Raw genomic sequence first — 20285 nt, 5'->3', positions numbered from 1 at the left:
TTCATGATGACCACATGCAGCCTGGTGCAGCCTTCTTTCTTGTTGCTGTTTTAGGGTTAGTTGTAGCAACTAACTATATTTTCATACTATTTGTGGTTTTGGGAGGAATTCTCTGTCTCACCTCTCATGCCGCCATCTTGAATCCTCTCTGGCTTAGTGTTTTGCAATTAATTTTCTCATTCAATCTCTAGACTAATCCTATGAAGCTGAGTCTATAACTATCCTTATTTCACATATAAGGAAACTGAGGCTTAGAGAATTTGAGTAAAGTTGCATAAATAGCAAATAAATGGCAGAACCAGGATTTAAACCAAGGCAGCCTGACTCAAAACCCTGGACACCTAATACTATATTGCCTTTTTATGTCAACCTCTTAAATGATAGCCCTATCGGTATCCTTACTGTCTTCCATTCTAGTCCCATACTGCAATGATCTTAAAATACTCCAGTGGCTTTACATTTTAATGAGAATCAAATTCAAACTCCTAAGGGTCCTATATGATCTGTCCTACTTCTCTCTCTTGCTTTCAAGAGTCACTTACTCCTTTTCTCAATTCTCTCTTTTTCAGTTTTCTCTTGATTTCTGGAACATGCTAAGCTCCAAACTTAGTCATCATGGCCAGTGCCATGTCATCCTTCAAGTTTCAGTTTAAATGTCAATTTCTCACAATGGCAACTATTAGGTTGAACTAGATAAAATTGCCAATTATGTAGGACAGAAACAGTCAAATAGCAGCAATTTTATATGGCTCAATTATAAAAGTATGTTTCCTCTGTATCTAATCCTTATGCTCATTATTCTGCATCACAGTTTCTTGCTTCTTTTATTCACAGCACTTAGTAACCTGCTGATTATTCTATCTGATTATATGTATGTGTGTGTATATGTGCATGTGTGTGTGTGTGTCTGTGTGTGTGTGTATTCACCACTACATATAAGGCCAAGAAGTTTAAAGGCCATGTTTGTTCTGTTGTATTTATGCATTCAATAAATATTTGGTCAATAATAAAATAAATGAATGGATAGATGCATGGGTAACTCTGGAAAAGAGGGGCACTCAGAGAAGCCTCCTGGAGTTGTTGATGTCTGTACAGGATTTTGAAGGATAATCAGGAGTTCAGCCAGGACTGAGGAAATGAAGTACATTCTAGGCAGAGGAAACAATAAATGAAAAAACAAAGGGGTCTGAAAAAGTACCATATATTTAGTGTTGATGGCATTTAAAGTGCAAGAGGGAAGTGGCAGGAAGTAAAGCTGCATAGATAGAAAATAGGCCAATCACATAAGCCTCTTGGTTCATTTAAAAATATTGAATTTTGTCCTATAGTTGTTAGAAAGCCAGAAAGTCTTTTAAATAGAAGAGAAGGATGATAAGCATACTATAGATTTTTATGTCACTTTCCCTCTTGACTTTGACTTTTTTAGTCAACCTAACATACTTATCATAATAAGCTTAATGCCATAGATGTACAGTGACTACTGGTGATAGTTTTCTGCATTTGATTTGTTGTGTTCTCCATCTTACTCTCCCTTTCAGTTATGTCCACCTCCTCTTAGGTATTTCTGTTATTTTCATTCTTAATGTTACTCTAGTGATCTGTCAAATATCATTGTTTCCCTGACTTGATCATCAAAAATTCCCTAAGGGAATTTAGTTCATATTCAACTTGCTGGTTCTCTCTGCTCCCGGACACTCAGAATAGCATAATCCATTCTAATTTCAGTTTCTTGAGACTTAGTCCTGACATTACATAGAAAGACAGGCAAAGGCCAGTTGATAAAGGCTTTGGATGTGATGCTTAACAAGGTTGGAATTTATTTTGTGGGACTTACAGGGAAGCCATTGAGGACATACTACCGTTTGTAAGCAGGAGAGTGATATGGACATATTTGAGTGCTTAAGAGACATTTTTTTACAGCATAAAAGATAGACTGGAAGTAGGTAAGGTTGAAAGCAATGAGATCTCTTAAGTATTCATGCAGACAAGAAATGAAAGAGTCTGAACTAAAAACAGTATCACTGTGAATGAAAAGGGGGAAATATATGAGACATGTTGAGGAGATTCTGCAGAAATTAGTAACTAGGATACAAAGGGTAAGCAAGAGAAAGGAATCTAAGCAAAGTTCTGGCTTGTGAGACTAGATAAAAAGCAATGGCAATGACTAGTATTATAGGAAATGACACAGGCTTTGAGTAAAGGTCTAGGTTCAGTACTGGATTTATAAAGTTTGAGATGTCTGTGAGACATGTGAATGAGTCTGCACATAAGAAACTGGATGAATGGGTGCTGACAGTCTAGAATATGACCTGAGTTAGAGATATGGGATTGGCAGTCACTGAGTGATGGGTAAAGTCATGACAGAAAATTAAATTACTTTGAAGAGGATTTCAAATGAAAAATTTGAGCACTGGATCCAATTTAACAACAGCATGTAAGGAAGAGAAAGACTGTGGCAATTCCCAGAACTTCCTTGATTTTGATGACCTTGACTGTTTTGAGGAGTACTGATCAGATATTTATTTTTTAGAATGCTCTTCAATGTGGGTTTGTCTGATGTTTTTCTCATAGGTTGTAAGTTCTTGGGAGGGAGAACACAGTTAAAATACCATTCTCATTACATCATAGGAAGGGTATATACTAAGGTAACTTATCATTGATGATAAGTCTAACCTTGATAACTTGACTAAGATAGTGTTTCTCAGCTTTCTCCACTGTAAGATTACCCTCCTTTTCCATACTGTTCTCTTTGGAAGGAAGCCACTATGGGCAATCCACACTTAAGGAATGGGGAGTGGTGCTCCAACTCCTTGATGGGGGAATACCTATATAAATTATTTGGAATTTGTGTATATGGGAGATTCATTCATCCCCATTAATTTATTTGTTCAATCATTTATTTGCATCAGTATGGATCATGAGTATTGATTTTATACTTTGTGTAATATCCCAATATAACTTTATTCTGCTGCTGAAATTGTTCCAGCTGTGGCCTGAGGGAGCTTTTTTAGTTGGCTCTTGTGTTCTTCTGACATGCCTTCGTTTTTTGTTTCTTAAGCACTTCCTTATTTTCTGGCTCTACAAGATACTCCAGGAGAATTTTGTAGTCCCCTGCATTAGCCTTAGAGTCCTATTGGAGTATCATTGCTTTTAGATCCCCTCAGTAGGCACAGCTAAGAAATATATGAAATGTTTATTCATTTGATCACATATTGAGTTTGAACTAAGTACTTTGCACTTGGACAACAAATATAACTTAATTAGACATAGCATGCAGAACACTGTGTTGACTATACTCATGTAACATCTAGTGACATGATTGACTCATCATCAACAGAGTCCACATTATGGTTATTTCTTGATTAATAGGAATGGATCTCTCCTGCATATTTCTGAAATTGTTTGAAAAGTCTAAGACTATAGTATAAAGAAAAGAATAAAGTGTCTTAGAAGAACTAGCTTTGCCCCTTTAGCACTTTGTCCTAGTTAAGAAACCATGAACAAAGTAATGGTATTGTTTATAGTACCAGTGTCAGTGTTTTAAGAAACCCTCATAGAAAGCTATTATATACATAAATATCATGTTCAACTAAGCATTTGTCAAGAAGGTACTTATTTTGTCAATGCATTTGATAAGTTTTAAATACTAACTAGAGACTTTCTTGAGTCTTCCTTAGCAATCAGATTTTGTCCTACAATATGTGTTTAGATGTGGTAAGACGTGGCTACACATGATGTAACTAAAATGTCCTAGGGACACTGAAAATTCCAATTTTTTTATTCAAGGGGTCATCTTACATGAACCAAATCTAACTGAATACTATTTTTTCCATCTGTGTAACATAACTCCTATGAAAAATACCCCCGAAGTAAGATTTACCACACACATACCACGTCTCTGTTTGTCCCAGATTCTATTTAAGAAATGTTATAATATGAATTTTATAGAAGCCCTTGACAAGATCCCACAAGTCTCAAAGCTTGTTAAGTCAATGTTTTCTACCACTGAACATCTAAAAATTGATTTCATTCACATTTGTGTGCAAATGAAGCATCATTTATGTATCAGACTTTCAATGTGAGATAGAACTGCACCTTCAATTTATTCTTAAAATTTTAGCTACATTTTAACATTAAAAAGTGATCCGATATATTAAAGGATCATGAAATGCTTCTTGAGGCAATACACTGTGTATCCAAATCGATTTGTGTCTAAAATCTGTCAACTTTTTCCTAGGATCTAGATGTGCAAGGATACACTTGTCTTTCTTCTAACAACTTATAAAAGATAAGTCCCTAAGCATAGGAAGCAAAATACCATGGCAATGCCTTACTATTTTTCCAGAGAACATAGTTCAAAACACATCTGTTTATGCATGGTTTTCAACAGCCTTACTTGGTTTTACAGGTATCAACACTTCAGTCACTGTCCTCTGTACCCTCTTCAGAAGGTGTATTATCTTCACCCCAGCATTATTTATTTAAATCTATTTCTAAAAAAAGAACAGAGAATTTCATGTAATGTGTATATATGGATATGTACTAGCTACATACTAGCTATGGAATAGCTAAAAGTATCACAGTTATTTCCTGATGTGGGCACATTTACATGAGTCACATCTCTTCTCACTTAGAAAGAACTACATATGCATATTTCCTAAAAACTCAAAGGCCAGAGCATAGACTCATTTGTTACAATAACTAAATTATAGATGCTTATAGGAAACAATGGTGAGATGTGCTCAGAAGCATCACAATATATGAAAATTTGTATTAATATCACTTTTTTAGGGAATCAAAGGGGACTACATTTCTATAACTGGTCTGATTTGAAAAATCATGACTAAGATGAGATGACTAAGTATTCATCTTAGGGAGAGAAAAAACTAGTTCTCAGTTCCAGAAGGACCACTGAGGAAGAGTTGGCTTGATGAAGGCAGATAAAGTATCTTAGGAAAATTCACTAGGCAGTCTGTTACTAACTTTATCGAGGCTATAAATCATTAGAATTCATTATTTTTAGAGGTAAAGGCCCAGCTTCCTCATTTACTTGCTGAGAGCTCTCAGATAAATCGTATAAACCTCTCTGCATCTTAGTTCTAATATCTGACAATTGAGTTGATATATGATTATTCTCTAATATAATCTCATCCCTTGCCCCCAGACTCAAATGAAATACTCTTTGGCCATTGATTTGAAAACTCTAAGTCCATATAATGTTAAGATTTTATATTCCTATGACTATTACCAGTAATCATGTAATAATGATTATTCAGTATTCACCATGATCAAGTACTGTTCCTAGTGATTTACATGGATTATCTCCTTTAATTGTCACTATTCCATGAAATAGGTGCTATTATTTTCCCCACTTGAGAGATGAGGAAACTCATTCTCAGGAAGGTTAAATAACTTGCCTAAGTTCTCATAGCTAGTAGGTACTAAAAACAAGATTAAAACACTAGCAGCATGACTTAAAGCCTATATTATTAAAGAACGTTGTAGCATGAAAAGTGGCTGCAAATTCTACCTGATGACTCTAATAAAAATATGATGCTAATTTGTAACTGTACATCTATCCCTCAAATTTAGAAGGTCACAGGACAAGTGCACCCCTCCTGTGAAATGACAGAAGACATGTCTAATGTTAATATAATTTAAATTGATTGATATCAGTTTCTTTAAGTTGGGACAACTTTAAGTAGGCATTCCACTAATTTGTCAAATCAATCTGAAATTTTCAGATACATAAAGCATAAATTTCTCTTGGGGTGGGAACAGAGATGGGAGACTAGCTTAAACTAGTCAATGTATTTTTCTGCATGCAACTTTTATGATAATGAGGGTCATGGGAAAATTGAAAGGTGCAGAAAACTTAGAAACACCATTTATTATTTTAAATTCCTTTCCTTACACCATCTGATTACCAGAGCTGTTAAAATGGGCTAATTCATTTTCCCTTTTGTCTTCACACCTGCAAGTGTGGGGAAGCTTAAGGAACAGTGTTAACTATAATCAGCAAAAAATAGAAACTACTAAAATCATCATGGATAATCTATAAAGTCTACTAAAGTTTCTTCCTTCTATGTTCCAGGTTCCCTACTACTTATCTCTGTTCTTTTGCATGGCTGTATGTGTTTCTGCCATTTATATTTGTAGATTGTCATTTGTAATTCCTTTTCCCTCCTTGGATTGCAGATCCCTAAAGGATAAAGGCTATATGGTATTGCCCAGACTACCATGTTCTATCCACTGCTTTGGCAGATATTCTGAGTCACAGAACTTGCTCATTTGACACTTAACAGCATGTTTTACCAGTTACTTTTATCTATTTATTATATCATTGCCAGCAGCAGGTGTCATGCAGTCTTCAGGAATATAAAGTTCCATACTAGGAAGTCATCTGTTTTCACCTAAATTCCCCTGAATCTTTTTAAATCGTTAACTGATACTGAAATAATCTACTTATAAACTGCCTGAATTAGGAATCTGAAGATCCCACTACATCAGCTTGATTTACATGAAGCTCGGTAACTCTAGATAATTGTTTTTCTCTTGGCAGAATTTGATTCTAACCTGATATCCCTTAAAAGCTCTAAATATGAATATATGGATTACTTACATAATCCCTTAAATTGTCTGGTAAGAAGCCTTGTCAAAATTTTGTAATATATTTGGCTTAATCTATTCCAAAATATTTGAGCATGAAGTTTCTCATCATGGAAATAAATAAATTTGATATCCTAAAAATTAGAGAAATACCTAAAATGTTTATGGCATACTGAAATGGAAGAAAACCTACTTTTCATCAGTATGAATTATTGGTTTAGAAAATAAATCATGGTTCTATAACTTTATTTTGACCACAATACATTTTAAAATGGAAAAATATCTTACACTAAAATTGTCTCCACATGGCAAAAATATACAATCTGAATGTAGGTGATTCACTTATTCACTTAACAAACATTGATGGAGATCCTACTATGAGCCCGGTGCTAGTGTTAAATAAGACAGATAAAGTCCATGACCACAAAGCTTACATTTTAGAGAAGGAAAATTATTAACTAATTTGGGTTTTATTCCAAATATGTCAGGATAATCTAATCAAGACTTTAATGCAAAATACTGGATTAGGAGTAGATAACATTGGCTTGGGGGGAGGAACAAGTTAAATGACATAATGAGGAGAAGTGGATGCATCCAGAATATGAGACATTCTATAAAACAAACAGCTGAATCTAGAGTGTATTATGCTCAGTGAAATAAGTTAGGTGGAGAAAGAAAAATATCATATGATTTCACTTATTTGTGAAATATAAAAACAAAGCAAAACAGAAGGAACAAAATAGCAGTAGACTCAGAGATACTGAGAATTGACTAGTGGTTACCAAGGGGGAGGGGATGGGGGAAGGTAGGGGAAAAAAGGGGCACAATAATTGACAATCACAATATAAGTTAGTCATGGGAACAATAGTACAGCATGGAGAATATAGTCAATAATTCTGTAACATCTTTCTAAGTTGATAGATGGTAACTGCACTAGAGGGGGTGAGGATTTAATAATGTGGGTAACTGTTGAACCACTCTGTTGTATATTTGAAACCAACATAAGATTGTATATCAATGATACTTCAATAAAAAAACCCAGCTGTTTTTTTCCTTAAAATTGCATGGATAAAAAAAGATTTTTCTAAAAAGATTTAAAGAGGCGTAATTAAATGTTATGCATGAACCTTAATTTTATTGTGGTTCAGTAAATAACAGGTAAATGAAGTTTCTTTTTTGAGTGATGGAAATATTTTAAAATTATATTGTGGTGATGGCTGCACAGCTTTTATAAATTTGCAGTTAATTACTGACCTTACATCTAGAATGAGTAATTTTCACATAATGTTTCACATATTCTATATTTTAAGTATTATACATAGAAATAATATAGCTTATAAAATTTATATATTACTAGCAAATTATATATCATAATGGTATAATGTTTTCATATAATAAGTGAATAATTTTCAATAATTTTCATGTATGAAAATTATTCCCCAATAAAGTTGTTAAAAAAGATTGAGGGGATATCTAATATTGATGGGTATTAGATGATATCAAGGAATTATTTTTCATTATCTTAAATATAATATTCAGAGTATGGGAGAGAATGCCCTTACTCTTACGGGATGCATGCTGAAAAACTTGTATGTGAAGTATCATGAGGTCTGTAACTTTCAAATCGTACAGCAAAACAGAGAAAGCAAATACAACAAAATGATAAAAGTTCCTGGCTCTAGACTGTGGGTATATAGGTGTTCACTGCAAAAGTCTCTCAAGTTTTCTATGGGCTTGAAAATTTCATAATAAAAAATTGGAAACATTAATTTTTAAGGCAAAAAAAGAGAGCTATTGGAGGACATTAAATAAGAAGTGATATGATCTGTTATTTTTGGGCCATCTTAACAAATACGACCTGTTCACCACGTGATTCCATCAATTAAACAAATCTCTCAGTTGCTGAAAATGGGATGAATTGTATGTATTGGGAAATAACTGATTATGAAGCTACAAATAAACTTCATATCCTGTCCGCTGGAGTATAAATAGCAGTCATGCAATTCACCTTTCCATTATGCTTCCTATCTGTTCCACCTTTTATCTTTCAATTTTTGCTGTTTCATTTTTCTTGTGGCCAACATATAGTCAAGTGTCCCTAATGCTCTTTGCATAAAAACCAAAGACTTTACCTGAGACTACGGGTTCCAACCTAAATAATCTGGTCACTGCTTATCTCTTCAACTTTACTTTCTGCCTTACTTACCCTCTTCCCTCATTCCCCTGAATGGCTTTCTTTCAGTATCTCAGATATGCCATATTTCCTCTACCCAGGGCCTTTGCATGTACTATTCTCCCTAAGTGCAACTTGAATATCATTTATTTACAGAAACCTTTCTTGATGTTCCTGAAAAAGTTACTTTTGACAACTGTACTCTGACAGGACCTTGTGCTTCTTTTGATATTCATTGCAATGATAATTATTTAAATATTTGTGTAATCTTTGTTTAATACTATTTCCCTCCACTAGATTATGGGTCCTATAAAGAAAGGATCTATGTGTATAGTGATCACTACTAAAGCTCTCTTAAAAATGAGCAGATAAATATGATATTGTTTCATTTAAAAACCAACAAAAACCCCTCTCTCAAGCCCATTTCCCCTATTATCTGCTGGTCCACTTCTCTGTTGTACTTTTTTAGTAGAAATCCTGGAAAGAGCTGTTTATACAGAATTTTTGACTCCTCTCTTCCTAGTCTCTTTTGAACCCACACCAATGGACCTAAACCATCCCACAGGAACTTTTGTTGTCCAGATAAGTAATGATTTCCATGTCACTAATGCTAATGATCAATTCTCATTCTTTATCTTAACTTTATCAATCAGCATCAATTGACAGAGTAGATCGCACCCTTGTCCTTGAAACACTTACCTCAATTGGCTTACAGGAACACTGTTAGTGGTTTTCCTGCCACCTTCCCAGCTGCTTCTTTCCAGTCTGCTTTTCAGGTTCTTCTACTTTGATCAAAGAGAAATGAGAAATAAGATAATATTTATTAAAATCCTTGCCCTAGGTTGGTGGTAAGTTTTAGGTTATGGAACTAAAACTTAAAGTAACAACAACAAAAAAGTAACCAAATTTGAAAATGTATGCTGACCAGTACAAAAGGTTCATTTACTCAGGCCAAGTAATAACCCTCCTTTTAAGTGATTAGCACTTTCTCACCATTACAGTTGTGTAATCAACTGTAAATAACTACCTACTCTAACTACAGATTGCTCTTGCTTTCACATTTTTTCCAACTTAAAATTGGTTGCCTAACCTGAATGTAAGTCATGAAACCATAAAACTCTTAGAAGAAAACATAGGCAAAAATCTCTTGAATATAAGTATGAGCATTTTCTTCCTGGACACATCTCCCTGGGCAAGGGAAACAAAATAAAACATGAACAAGTGGGACTACATCAAGCTTAAAAGCTTCTGTACAGCAAAGAACACACTCAGTAGAACAAAATGGCATTCCACAGTATGGGAGAATATATCTGTAAATGACTCATCTGACAAAGGGCTAACATCCAAAATATATAAAGAACTCAAATGCCTTAACAACCAAAAAAGAAATAACTTGAGTAAAAAATGGGCAGAGGTCCTGACGAGACATTTTTCCAAAGAAGAAATACAGATGGCCAACAGGTACATAAAAAGATACTCCACATCACTAATCATCAGGGAAATGGAAATCAAAACCACAATTAGATATCACCTCACACCAGTTAGGATGGCCAACATTCAAAAGACAGGAAATAACAAATGCTGGTGGGGATGTGGAGAAATAGGAACCCTCCTACACTGTTGGTGGGAATGTATATTTGTGCAGTTACTGTGGAAAGCAATATGAAGGTCCTCAGAAAACTCAAAATAGAAATATCATTTGACCCAGGAATTCCACTCCTGGGAATTTACCTGAAGAAGCCAAGATCCTTGATTCAAAAAGACATATGCACCCCTAGATTTATCGCTGCACTATTTGCAATAATCAAGATATGGAAGCAACCTACATGTCCATCAGTAGATAAATGGATAAAGAAGAGGTGGTACATATACACAATGGAATATTATTCAGTCATAAGAAGAAACCAAATCCTACCATTTGCAACAATATGGATGGAGCTAGAGGGTCTTATGCTCAGTGAAATAAGCCAGACAGAGAAAGACAAGTACCAAATGATTTCACTCATATGTGGAGTATAAGAACAAAGAAAAAAACTGAAGGAACAAAACAGCAGCAGAATCACAGAATCCAAGAATGGACTAAGAGTTACCAAAGGGATGGGGAATGGGGAGGATGGGTAGGAAGGGAGGGATAAGTGGGGGAATAAAGGGGGCATTATGAATAGCATGTATAATGTGGGGAGGGCACGGGGAGGGCTGTGCAACACAGAGAAGACAAATAGTGATTCTACAGCATCTTACTACACTGACGGACAGTGACTGTAATGGGGTTTGTGGGGGGTACTTGGTGAAGGGGGGAGTCTAGTAAACATAATGCTCTTCATGTAACTGTAGATTAATGATGCCAAAAAAAAAATTTTAAAAAATAATAAAAAATAGCAGTAGACACAGAGAAGTGACTAGTGGTTACCAAGGGGGTGGGGCTGGCATGGATGAGGGGGTTGAAGGGTATAAAGGAGCACAATAATTTGCAACCACAATATAAGTAGGTCACGGGGACAGTAGTACAGCATGAAGAATATAGCCCATCATTCTGTAACATCTTATTTACATTGATAGACAGTGAGCACACTAGAGGGGATGAGGATTTAATATGGGTAACTGTTGAACCACTTTGTTGTATATCTGAAACCAACATAAGATTATATATCAATGATACTTTAATAAAAAAAGAAAAAGAAATGAGCTACCAAGCCATTTAAAGATATGAAGGAAACTTAAATGCATATTATTAAGGGAAAAAAGCCAGCCTGAAGAGCCTAAATACTGTGTAATTTCAAATATACGACATTCTGAAAAAGGCAAAACTATGGAGACAATAAAAAGATAGGTGGTTTTAAGGGATTATGTGGGTGGGGGGGTGAAATGAACACACAGAGCACAGAGGATTTTTAGAACAGTGAAACTACCCTGTAAGCTACTATAATGGTGAATACATGTTATTATACGTTTGTCCAAACCCATAGAATGTAGAATATCAAGAGTTAGCCCAAAGGGAAGATATAGACTTTGGGTGATTATGATGTGTCAGTTGTTAAAAAGTATTATTCAAAGGAGTGATGCTGATAATGGGTCAGGCTATACTTGCGTGCAGGGCCCAGGGAATATAGGAAATTTTTGTGACTGCCTCTTAATTTTGTTGTAAATCTAAAACTTACCTTAAAAATAGCCTTTTAAAAAAAAGAGATTCCAAATAGAATGACTATAAATAATAAGCATGCCACATCATTTTTCCCAAAAGATAATCAGCCATACTGTCATTTCCCATCTTTTTGCATTTCTGTTCTAGTTTCTTTTGATCTTTCCTTCACATTCTAAGACTAATGACATGATCCTGTTCTGCCAACCCAATGCAATTCTTCTATGTAGATACTCATTCTTTTCCTTTTAAAATAACCGCTAGATTATTTTAAAAGATCTGAATATAGGTGTTTTTCTTTTACTAGATAACAACCAACATTTGGATTTTAATGAAAACTGTATTTATAATCCATTTAATTAGGTAATTCTGTTTAAGCATTGTAGATTATAGAAATATTTCAAGAGAGCAACTTGAAGGAAGCAAATACTAACCTTGTTGTTACTTCAAAGTTACAAAAGCTTGTTATGAAACTTTCATTAAAAAGCATTAGTTATAAAATAGCAGCAGACTCAGAGACACTGAGAAGAGACTAGTGGTTATCAAAAGGAGAAGGGGATTAAGGGGCACTATAATTCACAATAACAGTATAGGTAGATCATGGGGAAGGCAGTATAGCACAGAGAAGACAAGTAATGACTATAGCATCTTACTATGCTGACAGACAGTGACTGCAATGGGGGTTGGGGTGAGGACTTGGTAATATGTATGAGTGTTGAAACCACAATGTTGTTCATGTGAAACCTTCATAAGATTGTATATCAATGATACTTTAATAAAAAAAGCATTAGCTATAAAAAGCAATAACAGTAAAATTACTGTTAAATGAATGGATGTGTACTGAATTGAGAACGGCCTTGGATTTACAAAAGGGTTCTAATGCTGCATCTCACACATACTCATTGTATAACATTAGGCTGGTCTTTTAGCTTTTAGTCTTCAGAGGATGATGAGTACAGTCTCCCAATCAGTAAAAGTAGAAAAGTTGTCTCTGTCTAGTTTATGAGTTTTTGTAGAAATCAAGTAAGGTACTATATGTTAACATGCTTCAAAAAGGTAAATGTGTTAGCCTGATGTAATTTCATATTAGAATTCTTAGTATTAAGAATTACTATGATATCATGAGTACACAAAGGGATGAGTTATGACACAATTTAACAAAAATTTATGACAAGTTTTGAAATTAAAGAATATAATCTGAGTGACATTACACACACAAAATGGTAAGCTTTTAGAGGGATCCATAAATAATACATATTGCTATGCAAATGCTGTGCATCAGGTATGGCCTACTTACATGTATGTTATTCTTTACTCTTTTCTATGTTCAGTCCATCTTTCACACTGCCAATTGTAGTTACCTTCCTTTAAAAAAATCTGACTCAGTCACTCCCTCATGTTTATTTAATTAAATTTGAATTTCTAAGTTTGGCAAAAAGACCTTTGCCTTGACCTGCTTCTCCAACCTCATCTCCCCTTAACTCTCTTCCTCTTATTCTTTCCTATTCCTCCATATATCACTGAGATCCCTATGCTTCCATTACAGAAAATACCTTACTATTCCTCAAATATTCCAGGAGCTCTCCTCTTTGACTTTGAACAAACATGTTGTTTCCTTTGGCTAGAATTCATTTCCTTTAATCCCTGACTTTCCAGATCCCTCTAGTAGGAAATAATTTATTTTTCCCTTATATTCCCATGGCATGTTCACTCATTTATTCAATATTTACTAAGTGCTTACTATGTGCCCAGCACTGGGCTAGAAAATGCTGGTGACATTACATTATAATCATGGTCCCTAACCTCATAGATTTGAGGAAAGCTCATATTAAATAAATAATCCACAAATAACTATGCAATTAAAACTGTGATAGTGCTATACAGAAAATGTACACAGTTTGATGATGGCAAATAAATAATAGTCTATAGAATCAAGACCTATCTTTGAAAGTGGGATTTAAAATATGATCTGAAAGATGAATAGTCATTACCTAGGTAAAGTGGGGCTGGGTGGGGAGCGCTGTTCAAAGCATAAGGAAAAATATATGTGAAGGTACTGAGAGAGAAATGAGATTGGCTCCTTCAAGAAACATTAGGCCAACATGACTGGAGTGTAATGATTAATAGTGATGGTCGCATGCAGTGATGCTGAAGAAATAGATAGAAGCAAGATCATGAAGGACCTTGTGGGCAATATTAAAGATTTTTAACCTTGCCCAAAAAGCCATGGAAAGACTTTTGAATAAAGAAGAGAGAGATGCTCATATATTCGCATTTTGGAAAAATCATTCTCATAAGTAAGACTGGATGCAGATGGAATGTTAATCTACATGAGAGATAATGATTACTTGGACTAGGTTGGGGCTAGAATACCATAGCTCTTGAATAGCAGCACTCTTAACTGAGCATCATACTGTATGTCATGCGTGGAGCCACTGAAACTCTTAAGCAGGGAAGTGACATGACCATATTTTCTTTTTTTTAAAAATCACTTTGACCCTGGTATGGAGAAATGATATTAGCAGGCTAAGAAGGAATGCAGTGTGATGAGTTAGGCAGTAGTCCAGATATGATAGTTCAGAATGGAGTGGTGGCAGTAGATAAAGATAGTCTGGACTACAATGTTAGCACTAAAATAGGAGACAAATTGGCAGATAAAAGATACTATTGGGAGACAGAACCAAGAAGACTTGGTGACTGATTGGATATGGAGTAAGGGAGAAAAAGGAGTAAAAGATTACCAGGTATCTGGAACTTAGCAGACATAGGTGCTTTTTATTGAGACGGGTCTTACTAAAGAGATTAGTCATAATGGGTAAGTGAACAAATTTATTTTGTACTTGCTAATTTTGAGATGCCTGCTAGACATGAAAGTAGAGATTTTGAATAGGCAGTTGATCACATGAATCTGGGGCTCAAAAGAGATGCACACTTGGCTATCTACCTTATACTTCCATTAGTTTAGACTCTGACACTACATGGAAAATTTCTTTAGGGCAGCAATAGTGATTTATTCATCTGTTATTTCCTATGGTATCAAATACATAAGTGTTTGATAGATCTCCTTATTTGAATTAAATTATGTAGTAAATATCAGTCAGTTTCATCATAACTCTAAACACATAAGTGTGATACAAAAAAATTATTCAGTAGTCTGTAAGTTTGGTGTTTACAAGACACATGGTAGTTTAACATGTTTTGGGGCTCAATTGGCACAGCTCAATAGGTATCCTATCATTGGAATATTGGTTAGAAATGTTTAGAACAAAATTCTCATAAAAATACATGCAGGGTGCACATGGAACATTTTCAAAAATAGATCATATACTAGGCCACAAAAAGAGCTTCAGCAAATTCAGAAAGACTGAAATTGTACCAACCAGTTTCTCAGACCACAAAGGTATGAAACTATAAATAAATTACCCAAAGAAAATAAAAATCCCACAAACACATAGAGGCTTCACAACATGCTCCTAAATAACCAATGGATCAATGATCAAATAAAAACAGAGATCAAGCAATACATGGGACAAATGACAACAATAATTCAATGACACAAAAATCTGTGGGACGCAGCCAAGGCCGTGCTAAGAGGAAAGTATATTGCAATACAGGCCTACCTCAGGAAAGAAGAACAATCCTATAAAAGCAGTCTAAACTCACAATTAATGAAACTAGAAAAAGAAGAACAAATGAGCCTCAAAGTCAGTAGAAGGAGGGACATAATAAAGATTAGAGCAGAAATAAATAAAATTGAGAAGAATAAAACAATAGAAAGAATCACTAAAAGCAAGAGCTGGTTCTTTGAGAAAATAAACAAAATAGATAAACCCCTAGCCAGACTTTTCAAGAAAAAAAGAGAGTCTACCCATATAACAGAATCAGAAATGAGAAAGGAAAAATCACAATGGACACCACAGAAATACAAAGAATTATTAGAGAATACTATGAAAAATTATATGCTAAAAAACTGGATAACCTAGAAGAAATGGACAACTTTCTAGAAAAATACAACCTTCCAAGACTGACCAAGGATGAAACAAAAAATCTAAACAGACCAATTACCATCAACAAAATTGAATTGGCAATAAAAAAACTACCCAAGAGCAAAACCCGCGGGACCAGATGGATTTACCGTGGAATTCTATCAGACATACAGAGAAGACATAATACACATCTCCTTAAAGTTTTCCAAAAAATAGAAGAGGAGGGAATACTTCCAAACTCATTCTATGAAGCCAGCATCACTTATTATCAAAACCAGGCAAAGACCCCACCAAAAAAGAAAATTACAGACCTATATCCCAGATGAACATAGATGCAAAAATACTCACCAAAATATTAGCAAACTGAATTCAAAAATACATCAAGAGGATCATACACCATGACCAAGTGGGATTCATCTCAGGGATGCAAGGATGGTACAACATTCAAAAATCCATCAACATCCACCACATCAACAAAAAGAAGGACAAAATCCACATGATCATCTCGATAGATGCTGAAAAACCACTCAACAAAATTCAATATCCATTCATGATAAAAACTCTCAACAAAATGGGAATAGAGGGCAAGTACCTCAACATAATAAAGGCCATATATGACAAACCCACAGCCAACATCATACTTAACAGCGAGAAGCTGAAAGCTTTTCCTTTAAGATCGGGAACAAGACAAGGATGCCCATTTTCCCCACTTCTATTCAACATACTACTGTAGGTCCTAGCCATGGCAATCAGACAACACAAAGAAATAAAAGGCATCCAGATTGGTAAAGAAGAAGTTAAACAGTCCCTGTTTGCAGATGACATGATATGGTACACAAAAACCCCTAAAGAATCCACTCCAAAACTACTAGATCTAATACATGAATTCAGCAAAATTGCACATTACAAAATTAATACACAGAAATCTGCAGCATTCCTATACACTAATGATGAACTAACAGAAAGAGAAATCAGGAAAACAATTCCATTCACAATTGCATCAAAAAAGAATAAAATACCTGGGAATAAACCTAACCATGGAAGTGAAAGACCAATACCCTGAAAACTACAAGATACTCATGAGAGAAATTAAAGAAGATACCAATAAATGGAAACACATCCCATGCTCATGGATAGGAATAATTGATATTGTCAAAATGGCCATCTTGCCTAAAGCAATCTATAGATTCAAAGCAATTCCTATCAACAGCATTCTTCAATGTACTAGAGAAAATCATTCTAAAATTCATATGGAACCACAAAAGACCTTGAATAGCCAAAGTAATTCTGAGAAGGAAGAATAAAGCTGGGGGTACTACGCTCCCCAACTTCAAGCTCTATTACAAAGCCACAGTAATCAAGACAATTTGGTACTGGCACAAGAACAGACCCATAGATCAATAGAACAGACTAGAGACCCCTGATATAAACCCAATCATATATGGTCAATTAATATAAGATAAAGGCGCCATGGATATACAATGGGGAAATGACAGCCCCTTCAACAGCTGGTGTTGGCAAAACTGGACAGCTACATGCAAGAGAACGAAACTGGATTATTATTTAACCCCATACACAGAAGTAAACTCAAAATGGATCAAAGACTTGAATGCAAGTCATGAAACCAGAAAACTCTTAGAAGACAACATCGGCAAACATCTTCTGAATACAAGCATGAGCAACTTCTTCCTGAACGCATCTCCTCAAGCAAGGGAAACAAAAGCAAAAATGAACTCATGGGACTATATCAAACTAAAAAGTTTCTGTATAGAAAAGGACACCATCAACAGAACAAAAAGGCATCCTACAGTATGGGAGAATATATTTCTAAATGACATATCCGACAAGGGGTTAACATCCAAAATATATAAAGAACTTACATGCCTCAACACCCAAAAAGCAAATTACCCGATTAAAAAATGGGCAGAGGATATGAAGAGACAGTTCTGCAAAGAAGAAATTCAGATGGCCAACAGACACATGAAAAGATGCTCATCATCACTAATCATCAGGGAAATGCAAATTAAAACCACAATGAGATATCACCTCACACCAGTAAGATTGGCCAGCATCGAAAAGACTAAGAACAACAAATGTTGGTGAGGATGCGGAGAAAGAGGAACCCTCCTACACTGCTTGCTGGTGGGAATGTAAGCTAGTTCAACCATTGTGGAAAGCAATATGGGGGTTCCCCAAAAAACTAAAAATAGAAATACCATTTGACCCAGGAATCCCACTCCTTGGAATTTACCCAAAGAATACAACTTCTCAGACTCAAAAAGACATATGCCCCCCTATGTTTATTGCAGCACTATTTATAATAGCCAAGACATGGAAGCAACCTAAGTGTCCATCAGGAGATGAATGGATAAAGAAGATGTGGTACATATACACAATGGAATACTATTCAGCCATAAGAAAGAAACAAATCCTACCATTTGCAACAACATGGATGGAGCTGGAGGACATTATGCTCAGTAAAATAAGCCAGGTGGAGAAAGACAAACGCCAAATGATTTCCCTCATTTGTGGAGTATTACAATGAAGCAAAACTGAAGGAACAAAATAGCAGCAGACTCAGAGATTCCAAGAATGAACTAGTGGTTACCAAAGGGGAGGGTTGTGGGAGGGTGGGTGGGGAGAGAGGGAGAAGGGGATTGAGGGGTATTATGTTTAGTACACATGGTGTGGGGGATCATGGGGAGAACAGTGTAGCACAGAAAATGCACACAGTGCATCTGTGGCATCTTGCTGCACTGATGGACAGTGACTGCATTGGTGTATGGGTGGGGACTTGGTAATACGGGTAAATGTAGTAACCACATTGTTTTTTCATGTGAAACCTTCATAAGAGTGTATATCAATCATACCTTAATAAAAAAAATTCAAGGTAACAAAAAAAATAAAAAAATAAAAATAAGCCTGTGACATGGGGACAACCTTTCATCTCCTTATTTTCATCAAACAATTTTATGTTATTTATAAATTACACACAATGCTAAATAAAACAGTTCCTCCCAACCCCCCCTACCCCCCCCAAATACATGCAGGGTAAAACTTTGGGCTGGGTGAAGAGATCCCTTGATCTCTTCTACCTGAAAAAGTACTAAAACATGGACAAACTAACAAAAGCAAACACTTCAACACCCTGGAAAGAGAGTAAAACCATACATGAGATTATCTTGACATGCTCACCACTGACCTTGAGGTATAAAGAGTGGGAATCTGTGGCATTAGTGCCTGGAGCTGCTACCATACTCCCTACCCTAAATTCATTTAACTCAAAGGTTCTACTAGGGCTTATACACTGAAAACCACAAAACACTGCTGAGAGAAATTAAGGAATATATTTTAAAAATAGATATTTCATGCTCTTGGATTGGAAGAGTCAATATTATTCAAGACAGCAATTCTTCCCAAATCGATGGATAGTTTAAATATGACTCCTGTCAAAATCCCAGCTGGCTTCTTTGCAGAAATTGACATTGATCCTAAAATTCATATGGAAATACAAGGGACCAGAATAGCCAAAATACACCTGAAAAAGTGGAATGCAATTGGAGGACTTATACCTTCTAATTTCAAAACTTAAGACAAAGCCATCTGTAATCAGTGTGGTGTTGTCACAAAGCAAGAATAGATAAATGGAATAGATTTGAGAGCTCAGAAATAAATCCTTACACTTATGGTCAATTGATTTGCCACAAAGGTACCAAGACAGTTCAATGGGGAGGATAGTCTTTTCAACAAATGATGCTGACACAGCTGAATACCTACATTAAAAAACAGAGAAAGAAATTAGACCCTTACTTCACACCATATGCAAAAAATTAACTCAAAATGGATCACAGATCCCAATTTAAGAGCTGAATCTATAAAACAAATAGAAGAAAATACAGGAGAAAAATCTTCATGGCCCTGGGTAGGACAGAGTTTTTAGATATAATACTGAAATCATGATGCATAGAAGAAAAAGCTGAGAAGCAGGACTTTATAAACTTTTGTGCTTTAAAAGTCACCAATATGAAAACAAAAATACAAGCCATAGGCTGGAAGAAATTGCAAATAAATCATAGATCTGATAAAGATCTATGTATACAGAATATTCAAATAACTCTTATAACTCAGTAATTATTAGAAAGACAAAAAGTTCAATTTAAAAATGGGCACATGATTTGAACAGATATTTGACCAAAGAAGATATATGAATGGTAAAAAGGATATGAAAAGATATGCAACCTCATTAGTCATTAGGGAAATGTAAATCAAAACCCCAGCAAGAAACTGACACATAGAATGCTTATAATGAAAAAGACAAATAAGATGAAGAATTGAGGATGTGTAGAAAGTGGACCACTGGTGCACTACTGGCATAAAT

General features: G+C 35.2%; 1 protein-coding gene across 10 annotated transcripts in view; it reads right to left on the bottom strand.

Annotated features, from left to right (window-relative positions):
• FAM133A (family with sequence similarity 133 member A) overlaps positions 1-20285 on the bottom strand; it is a 47954-nt gene that overhangs the window by 10271 nt on the left and 17398 nt on the right. For 4 of the 10 annotated variants that reach the window (XM_037003835.2, XM_017642995.3, XM_017642993.3 and 1 more), the window contains exons 3-4: positions 9482-9567; positions 4397-4493 (exon numbers count right to left, since the gene is read on the bottom strand). The gene's annotated coding sequence lies outside the window, so the exon portion shown is untranslated. The remainder of the gene's footprint in view (positions 1-4396; positions 4494-9481; positions 9568-20285) is intronic. The other 6 variants (XM_037003834.2, XM_037003833.2, XM_017642994.3 and 3 more) reach the window with 3 other exon arrangements.

This window comes from Manis javanica, chromosome X (genome assembly GCF_040802235.1).
Source record: "Manis javanica isolate MJ-LG chromosome X, MJ_LKY, whole genome shotgun sequence".
NCBI classification, from domain to species: domain Eukaryota; kingdom Metazoa; phylum Chordata; class Mammalia; order Pholidota; family Manidae; genus Manis; species Manis javanica.
Note: the sequence above shows the minus strand (reverse complement) of the source record. Positions and strands in the feature narration are given on the sequence as shown.